Source organism: Marmota monax, unplaced genomic scaffold, assembly GCF_021218885.2.
Source record: "Marmota monax isolate L192 unplaced genomic scaffold, Marmota_monax_Labrador192_F-V1.1 WCK01_AAM20220418_F8-fsc00004, whole genome shotgun sequence".
Taxonomy (NCBI): domain Eukaryota; kingdom Metazoa; phylum Chordata; class Mammalia; order Rodentia; family Sciuridae; genus Marmota; species Marmota monax.
The window spans coordinates 31,265,244-31,279,722 of record NW_026692881.1 but is presented as its reverse complement, the minus strand read 5'-3'; the positions used below and the strand labels follow the sequence as shown (position 1 = coordinate 31,279,722).

Genomic DNA, 14,479 nt, shown 5'->3' with positions numbered 1-14,479 from the left:
CCTTCATCTGACCTTGCTATATGTTTAAGGGGGATTTCTAACTTAGCACTCCAGCTAGTATTTCTAACACATATGCTTATTGGATTGACGATGGCCAGGCAGAGGTGGGGGAAACCCACGATTGACTCCCATAGCTCGTGCCGTGGAGGGCGGGGGGCAGAGAGGAGGGATGCCTGGGACCCAGGTACCAGGCTTCAAGGCTTGAAGGTGGGGACTCTGGGACTCTTGGAACTCAGGCATAGGAAAAATGGCCTCAGCTTGTGTGTCCCCAGTCTGAGGCCAAGGGGGGAGCTGTGTGTCTGCCGGTGGCCACACACACACAGGGGCCCTTCTCTGGGCATCAGACAAGCTCGTCCGGTGGGGCAAAATTCAGAGGCTCAGCTTCACTGGCTCCAACAGAGTCACCAGCAGTGCCATCGATAAAAAGCCCTTCCCAGTCACACTGGGAAGACAGAGGATTGGAAAAACCTAGGCTGTGACTAGGAGAGTAGAGGGTCCCACCTGGACCCTTTAGCATACATGGCTGTGTGTGTGCATGTGTGACTGAAAAGGACGAAGGCTGTACCCCACTCCTGCCCTTCCACCCACCCCTCCTCACCTAATTCCAGCTGGTCCGAGCTCAGGGTCCCAGCTCCACTGGCATACCCACGTCCACTTATGACCTGAGACCCCAGAGCCCACACGAGTGCCAGGTTGGAGCCGTCCGTCAGGCATTGCTGGGTAGGGGGGCCAAACCCAGTCTCCTCATGGACAAGAACTTGTAGGAAGGTAAAAGTCTCCCGTGGATATGCAAAGCAGAGAAAGGAAGTCAGGGGACACAAGCTCGGTGACTCAAGTGGGGACATGCAGAAGCCACGACTGTGCCTGATCGAGGGGTGTCAGGACCGGCAGAGGCTGTGGAGCCCGCTGTCCTCCTCCTTGATTTTTCTTACAGATGAAGACGCTGGGCACCGGGGGAAGCTGGTCCGCAGCTGTGGCTTGGCCACGCTCGGGCTCCGCTGTGGAAAGGCGCACTCGGGTGGACTGCGCTGGTTCTCGGGGGCCGCGGGCGTTTGCACCTCTTCAGTGGCAGTGCCCCCTGCCCTTTCAAGTGACTCATATGAAAATAAAACTGAGGACCCCCCTCAGGTGGGAGGAGTGAGGCAGGCCTGGGCCATCCCAGCAGTGGCTCTGGATCCTCAGGCCCCTCCTGGACCATGGCCCCTGGCCACCAGTGGGCAGCTCCTAAGACAAGAGTTGGTGCTGTCCTGACATGGGGCCCTAGGGTCCTGTCGGGTGGTCAAGGGCCTGTGTCTTCTTGAGGGTGGGCAAGCAAAAGGGAGAGAAGCAACCGAGGGGTGGTGTTCTGGCGTGGGCAGACCCCACTCAAGAAGACCTACCATCTTCCAGCCTTACTTGTGCCCAAAGTGGCCCTGAGGCCTGACCCAGACACACGGAGGCCTCGTGGGAGTTCCCTAAGCTCTGGAATCCAAGGGGCAAGAGCCGTGGCCTCAGAGAGGCTGGAGGTCCTGGTGAGACTGGCCTGTGTCCCTCCACCTGCCGGAAGCCCTTCCTGGCTGGGCTCCCTGTCTGCCCCATTGTCCCTGCCCCCACGCACAGGCCCTGCCCCCACCCCACCCCCGCACTTCATTCTCTTTCTCACTCACTCCTTTTCTTCCTAAAGTTAATTGCAACTTTTTTCTCAGCGCTCTGATCTGGATAAGCCACATCTCATTAGAAAAAGATTTAGCCAGAGCCAAAGCAGGCTGGAGAAGGAATCCCTAATCAACAGAGAAAAGATTTGGGTGTAATTGCTCTCTCCCGCCACTCTCAGCCCCCCTTCTTCCAATCTTTTTCTGCTCATTAATCTGAAAAGAAAGTCGCAGCCTAGTGTTTTAGTGTTCAAGTATCTGCTGCTGCAGAAAGCAAACCCACACGCTGGGGGCTGGGGGCTGCGGGCTGCGTGCGGAGCTGGGCTGGGGGCGGCGGCAGGAAATATCTTGGTTGCTGGGGGCTAGGTATGAAGCACTTGGTTGGGGGAGTAAAGCTCTTTGGGGTGTGTATAGTGATGACGTGCTTTGTTTATTGGTGTGTGTGTGTCCCTGTATTGGTGCATGGATGGAGTGCTTTGATTACTGGGGGTGTGTGAAGCGCTTTGGTTGATGGGCGTGTGAAGACAGGCTTGGTTATTGGAGTGTGTGTAGTTGTAGGTGCAAAGTGCTTTGGGGAACTGGGACGTGGGTGGGTAAAGTGGAGGTAGACCTTCTGCTGCTGATATGTAGGTGTGGAGTGGTTTGTTTGAGGGGCATGTGTGTAGCTGACATTGCACATGCCTGTGAGCATGTGACATGCTTCCTTTGTTGAGTGCATGCCTGTTACATGTACATGTGTGGGTGATCCCATGCACGTTGGACACACATGTGTGAGTGGCCCCATGTATGTTACATGTACACATATGAATGGACCCTTTGATATTTTCTTTTTGCCTGATTTATATCCTGACAGATGCGCAAAGGGTGAAACATAGAAAATGAACTTAGGATCAAACAAGCCTTCTCTCCCATTAGGGACCTGGATCCTCAAACACTCCACAGGGGAATGCACTATGTTTTCATGAGCTGCCTTCAGAATTCAGACATTTTCCACAGCAACCATTTGTGATAGGTGTGAGGGGTTAATGTTTACTTTTAACTAAAGGAGTAACACAACCTCAAAAGGCAGAAATACACATCCATAGTAAAACGGGAATATGAGGAACTGGATAATGGGAAGTCAACCTCTCTGGCACCCTGTCCCTAGATCCCCACCCCCAGTCACCCCTTACCAGTGCCTTTTCTGCCTTTCCAAATACAAGCCACACTATGGCACCATGTTGGTCCATATTACATACGAGCCTGCACTCCCTTTTTTAACTTAATGATGCATTTCAGATTGTTCTCTATCAGCATAGATTTACATTAATGTTGTGCTTTTAACTCATAAAATGTGTTAATTGAAAAAATAATAGGATGCCTCTATCCTGGACAAGCTGAAGGGCTGGGGAACCAGCTCACTCCCCAGTAAAATATAATAATAGTAGCCTGGCATGATGCTAAGCCTCACATCATTGCCCCATTTAATGCTCAGAAACCCCAGCAAGGAGTCCCAGATGAGGACCAAGGCTAAGAGAGGCAATTGCTGGATTCACACAATGAGTGGAAGAGTCAGGATTTGAACCCAGGCAGTCTGAATGCAGACTTTGGGCCCCAGCCACTGCCTTCCAGAAAAAAAGGAGGTACCATCTGGAAGCTGGGGGTGAAGGGAGAGTGATGGGTGTCTGTCTTCCCCAGGTGTGCTGGAAAGCCCTGTGTGTCAGCAGGCCCATCTGCGCTTCCCACTTGGTCCCAGTCTAGGCTTACAGAGGCCCTTCTTGTCCTTGTCAGTCCTCTGTAGCTCCAGAGGACTGGAGCTGACCTTGACCCTCTTGGAGGCCCAGGAACCACTGCCATCAGGAGAACCCGGGCAACACTGCCTCCCATCACCCACCCCAACCCCTGGAGGCTGAAGCCTGGCTTGGGCCTTTTTACGTTTCTCTGAGCGCAGCCCATGCACAATCGCAGGCCTTCCACACAATAATTACCAAATGTCAGAATGGCCACAGAGGTGGGGCGCTTTTGTAATGAGGATGTTTCTGTTCAGGCCACAGAGTTGAGTAGGGTGGACTGAGGGGAGCTTCTAAGCTGGTTTAGTGCCCAGGACTCATGTGCCGCAGTCTGGCTGGGCACAAAATCACGAGCCACCACACAGCTTGTAGATTCAAACAGCAACTCTTTATTCCCGAACTCACACCGGCCGTCTACAATCATGTTCTGGGGAAATCCACGTTCTCTGCCCAAATCCACCCCCACTGGGCTTCTGTCTCCCAAAAAATACTGTCTGAATCCCGTGAGAACTCAAGGGGAACTCAGGCAGCAGGATACGCCCTATTCCCAGCAGGAATAACCTTAAACCTGGAATGTCCTAAACCGGGAACACCCTAAACCCGGATCCGCCCTGGTCCTTGAGCAAGGTCACCTACATGCAATGTCACTGCAAAATGTCCTATTTCCACGAGTCCTTCCACTAAGCAACATGGGGTACGCTGGCAAGGAAACTGTCACACCTACTTGGCTAATGGCTCCCAGCACTCATGGTGCCCAGAGCCCTGGCTCCAGGACCCCAGGGGCCAGCCCCCTCCTTGGGAAGGACTGACTCTTCCAATTGTCCCTATCACCTCACCCTCCTCGGCCTTCCCACCTCCCTGTATCACAATCTGTCCTGCTTGTTACAAAAACTCCTGCTGCAGGGAGACAGAGGACCAGATGAACTTTCGCAGGGAAGACACAAGTCCCGTCGGTGACACTGGGAGAGAGGAATTTGGGCAGGGAAGGTTTCCAAAGGTACCTGCAGAGGTCAGAGAAGGACCTGGGACAGGACTGTCCAATACAGTAGCCACTAGCCATGCGTGCCTATGGAGCATTTGAAATGTGGCTGATGCGAATCAGAAGTGCTGTTGATGCAAAATACACACCAGATCGCGAAGGCTTGATGTGAAATCAAAACATAAAGGATCTCACTAACAACTGCCTATTGACTTGCTGATATTTTGAAGATATTGAATTAAATAAAACAATTGTAAAAACTAAAGCCGGTGGGTGGTGCCAGGTACATTGATTCACCTGCTCTTTTTGCTTCTTTTTGATGTGGCCACTAGAAAATTTAAGATTACATAGGTAGCCTGCATTTGCAGCTCCCAATTGTGCTGGAATCCCTGGCCTAGAATCCAAGGCATCCTTAGGTGACTAGCATTATTTCCTTCTTCCCAATGAATGAACCAGCTTGCAGGTTGATGGGCTTGACCAGGACACCAGCTAAGAGCCACAGAAGCAAATTCACCATATGAGAGGCCAGTGATTTTTCCAGCTGGACAGTCTACTGGTTGACAAAACTCCTAAAGTAAGAGACAAATTGTTGTTTTCACAAATCCTGCAGAAGAATCTAGTGCCAGCAAAGACTGATGCAAATATGGAAGGCAAAATAAACACCTGCGGTTTACCTCACAGCGCTAGTCGGGGATGCGAAGGCTCAGGATGCTTCTTTGTGCTTAGGCTTTGGGGTTCTCTGTATGAACTGGAGCCAGTTCCCTTCCTACTAGCAACTGGCTGGATTGTCTTGTAGACTCAGATTGTGTGTGTGTGTGTGTGTGTTGCTGAGGATCCAACCCAGGGCCTTGTGCGTGTGAGGCAAGCACTCTACCAACTGAGCTAGATCCCCAGCCCCCTAGATTCAGATTCTTGAGCAGTACCTGCTTGGAACCTCACCCTAACTAGACACTCGAATGCTGACTTGGATCTAAGGTAGTCTCACCTTGAACTTGGCTTTTGAAGGGCCTATGGTCAACTGCTACTCAGTTCCTGATTGAATGGGTAACAGAAGCACCTGGGAAGAGGCCACCTCTGCAGGCACCCAGAGAGAGACTTGAAGTTCCCATGACAAGCGTCTCTGGTGTTCTGGGGGTAAGACTAGAAGCTTCACACCCCAGTGGTGGGTTAGGGGCTGACTTCTCTTCCTTGGTAGTAGTGGGTAAGTATCCTTTTCCCATCATTTGGAGGAGTGACACAGATCCATGACCACAGTCCTTCTCCACCATGAGAAGAATGAGCTGGTTTTTTTCAACAGCAGTTTACAATTTTTACCCCAGAATTTTGGGTAAACAGCCTCCTGTGCTAGCTAATGGCTTTATTGGATCACCAGCTCACCTCTTACATTCAGCCTCTTGGGCACACAGAGGAGTCTGGGTTAGAAAAAAAGTCCAACAGGATTCCGTCTCCCAGGTGGTTTTCTTACACTTCTTTGGGAAAACCTTGAGCTCCAGTCTGGTGTGCGTCGGCTGCCCTCTGCTGGGCAGTGCTGGCATGGCATGGTCTCCCAGCTGGCCGGCTAATTCTCCAGGGATGAAGAGGCTCATTGACTCAGCCATGGAAATACTGACGGAAAAGGAATACCATCATAGTGCTGGGTGCTGGGGACTTATCAAGAAGCAAAACAGATGCATATCCCTGTTCTTCTGGGTGATATTCTTGCACAGTGATAAGTGCATGGAAAAAATTAAAAAGTAGGATATGCAAAGTGATTGGAAGTGCTGGGGCCGTGGGAAAGGTGAGTTACAAATTTAAGTAGCTATCCATCTTTGAGCAATGACTTGAAGGAGGTGACTGGAGAGAAGAGTGTGGTCTCGCAGGCCACGGGTAAGAACCTGGCTGCACTCGTCTGCTCGTCTACCACAGGCTGGGTGACAGAAACACAGGATTCATTTCTTCACAGTTCTAGAGCCTGGACGTGAAGATCAAGATCAGGGAGGTGCTGGCCAGCTGGGCTTCGGGGAGGGCTCTCCCTGGCCTGCAGACCACTGCCCTCTCTCTGTGCATTTCCTCAGTGCGCACATCTAGTGGGGAAGGACCAACTGTGCAGTCCGTAGCATTGGCTTTTGTTTCAGAGAAGGAAGAGAGAGTCCCCAACGCCAAGGCATCCAGAAAACTTGGACATCAAGAGCACTGGCCCCTCCAGCAAGTCTCTTTATGCTGTGAATATGCAAATAAAATGGGGGGAAACTAAGTCAAACCTCCTGTGCCAGGTGATGTGCCAGGTGCACTTCACACCAACGACGGGTGTGATGCTGAGCAAACGCTCACCGAGGATCTGAGGCATCATTCTGTGCCTAGCGTCAGCCCCACACAGCAACCTGCACCCAGAGCATCTGCATGAGCACCCGCTTCCCAGGACCTGCCGGCCTCCCCCCAGAGCCCCACCTCTCCTGTCCCCACACCTCTGCCCAGGCCCAGGAGCCCCAGCCCATCCTCCGCCTCCAGCAGCCTGTGCTCCCTCTTCCTCAGCCTCTCCTCCTGCTCCTTGCACTTCCACCATCCACCCTTCTGAGGACGGGAGCCAGGCCTCTACCTGGGCTCCCATGGAGGCAGCAGGGCTGGGGAGACCTTTAAGGCCCTGCCTGCAATGAGGTGACCATCTGCTGGCTCATTGGACACCTGACTAATACTGGCTGTAGTGCAGAGAGGTGAGAGTTTGGGAGGCCAGTGGTATGGCTCCGACTCCCTGCCCTGCCACTTCCACCCCATCTCCCAGGTTCCACCTCAATGGGAAGGTCACTACCCAACTCCTGAGTAGTTGTGGGGAATTAAGAAATCAATCCATTATTCATGTCTTTGATATTTACTGAGCTCCTACTATGTGCCATATGCCCATGTGTGCTGAAAGCATAATAAGTTATATTCCAGTTGGATGTAAGGTTGACAGGCAATCAATGTTGAATTTTCAAAAGAAGGTGTTCAGTCTTCTACAAGCACATATTCCATATGCTCCTGATTGTTAAAACTATGGTGTAGGTCTACACCCACATTAAAAGAATAAAAGAGAAGTTGTTAAGATATATAGACATAGATATAGATATAGATATAGAATGCCACTTATGTTCCTTTAAAAGACACACATAATGATGTACAAATTACACCTAACATATATCTGAGTAGCAATACTATTAAAAACTTGGAACAGAAAGATACACTCTAACCACTTCATGCTAACATCCACTGCGGAAGTAGACATTGACTGTATCCACGACATTCCATTTCTCTTTAAGAAATAAACAGAGACAAATATGGAAAATGATAACTTGCACTGACTTCTTCGGCCTGCCATTTCATTTTCTCAGTACACTTTGCTGGATTCAAATTGCTCCTATTTTGTTGAGGACTTTTGCACCTAAGTTCATGAGAGATGGTGGGCAGTGGTTCTCTTGTACCATCCTTAACTATTTTGGAATCAGGGTGACACTAGTTTCAAAAATGAGTTGGGAAATGTCCCTTCCTCTTCTATTTTCTGGAAAAAGGGGTGTAAAATGAGTATTAATTATTTAAACGTCTGCAAGAGTCCTCCAGTAAAGCTACCTTGGAAGCTTATTAAATTACTAACTCTGCCTCTGTAGTGGTTATAGGGCTATTCAGGTAGTCTGTTTCATCCTGGTTGGATTTGGGTAATTTGCAGTGTTTGGGGAATTGGCCCATTTCTTTTAAGGTGTGTTGAATTTATGAGCATAAAGTTACTCAAAGTATCTGCTTATTATATTTTTAATGACAGCAGGATCTGTGGTTATATCCTTTGTGTAATAGCTGATACTGGTAATTGCTGATACTCATTTTTAACTTTTGTCCATCTTCCTAGAGATTTATCAGCTCTTTTTGTTCCATTGTTTTTTTTCTATTATTTTCCCACTTTTGATTTCATTGATTCTGCTCCTATTTTGATTTCTCTTTTCTACTTGTCTTGACTGTAATTTTGTGCCTTTTTTCTCGTTTCCTGAAGTGAGAACTTTGACTATTGGTTGATTTCCTGTGCTCTAAGGTTAGCATTTTTAGTTGCACCTCAGAGTGCCAAGTATTTCTTATTTTCTTTGAGATTCTCTGACCTATGAAGTATTCAGTGATATGCTGTTGAACTTCCGAGGGTTTGGAGATTTTCTTGTTGTCTTTCTGTCCACTGAATTTCAATAATCACCTCAAAATCTTTGAGGTTGTATCCCCGTGAGAACAGGACTGTCCATTAAGAAATGGACACAATATAATAATATAATAAGCAGATATGGACATAATATAATAATATAATAAGCAGATACTTTGATATAAATATACTATTTATATCACTCAAACTGAGAACAGGGCAAAAGTAGATGATCAATAAGTAAAGATGGGTGAATGATTAAAATATCTAATTTAAAAATCAAAAAGGGGGCGGGAGATATGAGAAAAATCAATGGTGATCATCACTAGGTGGAGAAACACTGTTTCTTCTTATTTTCTCCTCTTAGATTTTATGGTTTTAAAATTCTCTGCAATGAGCATACACTACTTTTACCATCAGGTAAAGGAATTATAAAAATGAGGATCGCTCTTTCTTCTGATGGTTCCCACGCCCTCCCTGACAGGTTATATCAGAATTTGAACTAGTGAAAAAACTGAGGATGAGAAGCAGGGTCACAAAAGGACCCTCCAGGAGGTCCCAGAGCTAAATTGCCCCAGGCCTTGGGTCAGAGGAGGATGCAGCTAGTCACTCCACTGGCATCCGCGTCTGTAATGGTTGCAACAAACGCCTTATCATTGAGGTCCTGTGCACCCTGAACCCCAGGGTCCATTTCAGCCTTTCTCTTCTACTGTGGAGAGCCCCTTGAGATCCCGTGAATTAGATGAAACTTCTCTCTTCCTAAATCCACCCACCAAAATTACTTTGACACTTTGAGGAAGTAGTGTTGGCATTTACCTTCAGGGCTTAAAAAAATAACCCAAAAGTAGGAAAGAACAGAGAAGAGATACTGTTTTGTTGTTGTTGTTGTTGTGTTGTTTTTGTTATTGTTTGTTCATTTTTTGTTATTTTTAATATGACCATCTTTTTCACCTTCAGCCGCAATCTCTTCCTGTTTTCATTAGGTAAACCCTTTGGGAAACTGATTGGATGAGCCAATTGGATGATTACCCCCAGCTGGCCAGGGTCACCACCCAAACAGTTCCTAGATGTGGACAATCTCTGAAGATGGGTGAAGATGCTTTTCTACTTTTGACAATAATGGTAAGAACTGGTTTTGATGTTTTGGGGGGGGTTATTTGTCTGTCTATTTGCTTTTTAAATTTTCATTCAATGGAGCAATTGCCTAGGTCTTCACATCTTTTTACTTTTCCCCCCTTTTGAGGTAAGGTGATTTCCTTCGAGGTCCAGGATTTCTTGGGGGGACCCAGACTTGGGCAAGTTTGTAACCCAGTACCTGGGGACATTGCAGGTATCATTTCTGGGTGTGCTCCACAAGTGGCAGAGAAGGGAGTGTCCTTGAATCTGAGCCAAAGGGATCAAGATTGATGAGCAGATCTATGTCAATCTATCCAAGATTTAAAGAACAGCCAAGGACGTGAGGATCTGGAAAATGATAACCTGATTGGGGGGAGGGGTGAAGAATTCATTCTCCAGGGAAAATTCAATTCCTATCAAACAAAACAGGCTATATGAAAACCAGCCCAAAATAGAGCATTGTAATGTAAACCAGTCTGTGCATTTAAAAAATCTTCTGATTTCTGTAATTCTTGAACACTTAACCTTTTGTTGCTATTGTTGAGAACAATTAAAATTGAGTATGTCAAAAAGACTTAGGTTAGTTTTAAGTTTAATTTTTATTAATAATTGCTGTTAAATTAAATTCAAAAACATCACCCACTCCTTCATAGCTCCCTGTGGAGACTATCCTCACCCACTGTGGGAACTACTCACAAGATAATCTTCTCTGTTTTTTGAGTATGCAAGGATTTTGCCTTCCTGCCCAAAAATGGTATGGCCGTGAAGCTTTGGACAATGAAATGTGTGAAGTGACCCACCTGACAGAAACTTCAGGCCAGCATGCAATCTGCTCTATCTTCTTCATCTTCTTGTGGATGCAAGTATCTCGATGAAGCCATCACTGGTCCCAGAGTATTATGACCTGCAGACCCACAATGGTTGGCGCTGTGGACTGAATGTGGCTTGCCTCCTCCCAAGCTCTTGTGGAATTTGGAAGTCATTGGGGGTAGCGTTGGGAGGTGGGGCGTTTAAAGGGCGATCAGGTCATGAAGAGAGAGTCACTCATTTCTCAAAGGAGAGGATTAATTCTCAGGAGAAGGGAGTTATCGGGAAAGTGATAAGTGACTGGTTTCCTTGGCTTTTCTCTCATCCTCTTTTACCACCTGATTCTTTCTGGCCTCCCACCATGTTATAACTCAGCACACGAACGTGGTACATGAAGCCAAGCCAATGCTGCTACCATGTTCTTGGACTCCCAGCTTCCAAAACCATGGAGAAAAATAAAATTCTTTCTTTTATAATTTACCAGTCTCATGTATTCTGTTATAGCAACAGAAGACGGACTAAGACAGATGAGTAATGTGAACAGGAAAAAAACATTTATTGTACAAAGCTACTGAGATCTAATGTAGTCACTGCAATATCACCTATCCTTACTGATGCTCCCATGTGCACACGTGCATGTGTGTACACACACACTTGCCTCTCTTGTCCAAAGGAGGCACCCAAGGCCAAGAAAGAATCCCAGGTAGATGTGATCTCTGTCCCTGAGAAGCTTATGAGCTGCCTTGGCCAATGGGGTCTCTGGCAGTGTACAGTGATGTTGATGACAAGTGGACAGTGCAAGAGTAAAATGACCAGCTGTCTACACGGCTGCACCGATTGAATCTGATGGGGCCAGGATGGATGGATGGAAGGGCAGCCTGGGGCCCAGGTGGCTCCTCTTGGTCCCTCCTGATCCATTCTTGACCTTCTCCATCCTGCCCTCTGCCCTGGGCATGCCACATCCCAGGCTCCTTCCCCCCTGCCTCTCGGGTGAGTCCAGTCACTGGGGACTTTGGCATAAGACAGCAGGGAAGGGGGAAGGTGAGGCTAGGATCACTCTCCCTATCTCCCTCCTCGCAGGGTCATCTCAGGCCAGCTGCACCCCTGGGCTGAAGGTTCCTGTTCCTCTGGGCCCCTGCTCTCCTTGATCATCTTCTACCTGATCCAGAAAGTGCGCCTCCTGTTAGCAGGCCTCAGGTCCAGGGTGGAGAGAGCCTCACGGTAAGTTACTGATCCCAGGACCCTGTAGCATGCCCTTTAGTTTCCCAGTACCTCACCCACACCCTTGTACATGGTCCTTAAAGCCTCTGATATAAAAGTGCCCTCTTGTTTAGGTCCTAACTAATGGACCTCGATGGGGAGATGACATAGAAAGAGTGATCTCGCTGTAATGACAGGGTCAGCTGGTAAAAGGGACAGGAAGGTTTAAAACAACAACATTCTTCATTAAGAAATGAAGACTAAATGGCCTTGCTTCTCCCTACCTTCTCTAAAATCAAAGGAGCACTGGCGGCCAAGAGCTGGCCTCTGCACCTCTGACGGGTAAGGGGGCCCTCGGGGAGCACAGGTCTCCCAAAGCCCTTTACCAGTGCTGGGGCCAGGAGTCAGCTGCAGGTCATGTCAATGCCAAGCCAAGGGCTTTCTCCACCCGCTTTCTCTGGTAAAGTTGACACCAGAAAACTAGACTCTATGTTCAACTTGAACCCCAGGCAGAGGCTTAATCTCTAGTTGTTGGAAGAAAATTCTAACCTTCCTTTTGAGCTCCCACACCTAGCATGGGGCTGTGCAGGAAGAAGGTAGCTTCTCCTTGCTCCCTTCCCACCCACCAGGAGTTCTTTTTTTGACCTGTGAAAGATTCACTGGATTCCTTCATTTCTTGGCTGGTTTTCCATGTGGGAAGCCAAAGGGGCCTTCCCAGTGAGCTGGATCTGGGCGCGTTCTAGGCCACACTGTCTCCTGACACCCCACGGGGTCCCCGCTCCTTACTGCATCCCACTCTGGGACGGTGTGCTGGGAACAGGCTGGCACCTGGAGCTCCAGCATTTCCCCGAAGCGGCTGGAGGAGCAGGTGGCAGATTACGATGTTGGGACCGGATGGGGGAGGGCGGGGCGGGCATGCCAGGGCGTCAAGTTAGAGGAAGAGCAGGTGGCAATTGGGAAGATTTAGGAGTTCTCTGGCTGTCATCAGGTTTTAGTGTATTGCCACTGACGTTGCTTGTAGTTTTTCTAAAGCAGGTAAGAGGGGGAAGAACCAAGGCAGGGAGTGCCCCGGTGCCATCTCTGCACAGCTGGGCGGAAGGCGAGGTGCGGAGGAAGGCTGAGGAGGCCGTAAGCTCCTCAGGCATCACAAGGTGCATGCCAGGGCCTGGGCTGGTCCCCACAGAGGGGCGGTAAAACTGTCTGCAGTATAACTTGCCTTGATGATGATTCCCGTGGAATTTAAAATCAGCAGAGACCAGTCAGTCAGCAGACAGCAGAGAAGTGTTTCATTATCATCATGAGGAAAACCAGGCTGTTGACCAGCGTAACAGTTTGGTTGTTGACAGGTGAAAGAGTTTGAAAAGAGGGGAGGGGAGAGGGGAGACAAGAAGCAAAGAAGCCAAGGCCCGCGCCTACCCAGGGCAGCCTTGTCCAGGTGGATCCGTTACGTGGACGCACCTTCTGGAGGGGGAAGAAGGAGCAGTTCCCAAATGCTGGAGTTTCTTTTAGCAGTGACCAAACTCTAGGTCCCCGTGGCGCCTCCTCCAGAGCGGCAGCCTCACAGCTTACTATGTACATGGCTACCCCGGGTCTGCTTGGAAGGTGGGCTGGGATTCCATGGATCTGGCCCTGTTTTCTGCATTTTGAACAAGCCCCTCGCTCAGGTTGATTTTGCTGCTCCCTGGAACACACTTGGAATCAGAGGCTGCCAGCCATGCTCAGGGACACTGCCCTCCAAACTAATGAAGAAGACTTGGCCTGGTGACCACGTGGCTGTTCAGAGAACTTGGTATCCAACTCCTGCCCTAACTGTCCACTCCAAGAGTGAACAAAGTACCAGTTAATCAGGGACAGTTGTCCCCAGGGAAGGGTAGCCACTCTGTCCTGGGCCTCCCTGGCTGTCCCCTCGCTACACACACGATTGCACACATGATTGTCCAAATCACACAAACTCCCACATCCACAGACATGCTTCTACTCTCTCTCTCTCTCTCTCTCTCTCTCTCTCTCTCTCACACACACACACACACACACACACACACACACACTCACACACACTTATATCTGACAACCACATTTTTGGGGCTGTTGTTAATACTGTCTGTCAATCTAGTGAAACAAAGTCTTGGTCGCTCTCTGACCTTAGCTTTGTTTGTCTTAGAGTTTAAATTTGAAGACAACTTTATTTCCTAAATCCAGGTTCCAAAGGGGCCCTTCAATGTGGCCAGCATTTATATGCATTTTTAGAGCCCCAGATGGCTCTGCCTGGCCACTTCCCTTGACACCCAAAACAGACAGGGAGAGTCTCAAATGGTTCCAAAAATTGATGATTGTTTTAAACAAAGATGCACTCTCCTCCAGGGTTGGGTCACTTTGCTTACCCTGTGCTGGGGGTAAGCTGCATGCACACAGGGAGAATGCCACGTGAAGACAAGGCAGAGATCAGGTGAAGCGTCCACAAGCCAAGAGATGCCTAATCCTGCCAGAACCTGGGAGATAGGCATGAAACAGATTCTCCCTCATGGGCAGCAGGAGGAGATCTTGTCTCCTCAGAAGGAAGCAACCCTGCTGACCTTGATTTCAGGCTTCAGCCTCCAGAACAGAGGCAATACATTTCTGTTGTTGAAATACATAACTTGTGAATCTGTGTTACAGCAGCACTAGCAAACTGATACAGCGTCGACAGACAGCAGGAATTTGTGTGGCACACAGAAAGCAAACTTGCTGCCAGTTGAAATGAACAGAACCTGAGCACCCCGTACCCCTCCCATGGCTGTCACTTGCAAAGCTGTTAAACATGATGCAGCTGACCAGGGTGGGGAGGTGGGCTGCAGGGGGTACCCAGGCT

At 48.8% G+C, this 14,479-nt stretch overlaps 1 long non-coding RNA gene across 1 annotated transcript in view; it reads left to right on the top strand.

Annotated features, from left to right (window-relative positions):
• Positions 1 to 10,907, top strand: part of LOC124096244 (uncharacterized) — a 45,832-nt gene extending 34,925 nt beyond the window's left edge. Inside the window, exons 2-3 of the long non-coding RNA XR_006852818.2 lie at positions 9,492 to 9,630; positions 9,839 to 10,907. This is a non-coding gene — a long non-coding RNA (uncharacterized LOC124096244). The remainder of the gene's footprint in view (positions 1 to 9,491; positions 9,631 to 9,838) is intronic.
• Positions 10,908 to 14,479: the final 3,572 nt, after the last annotated feature.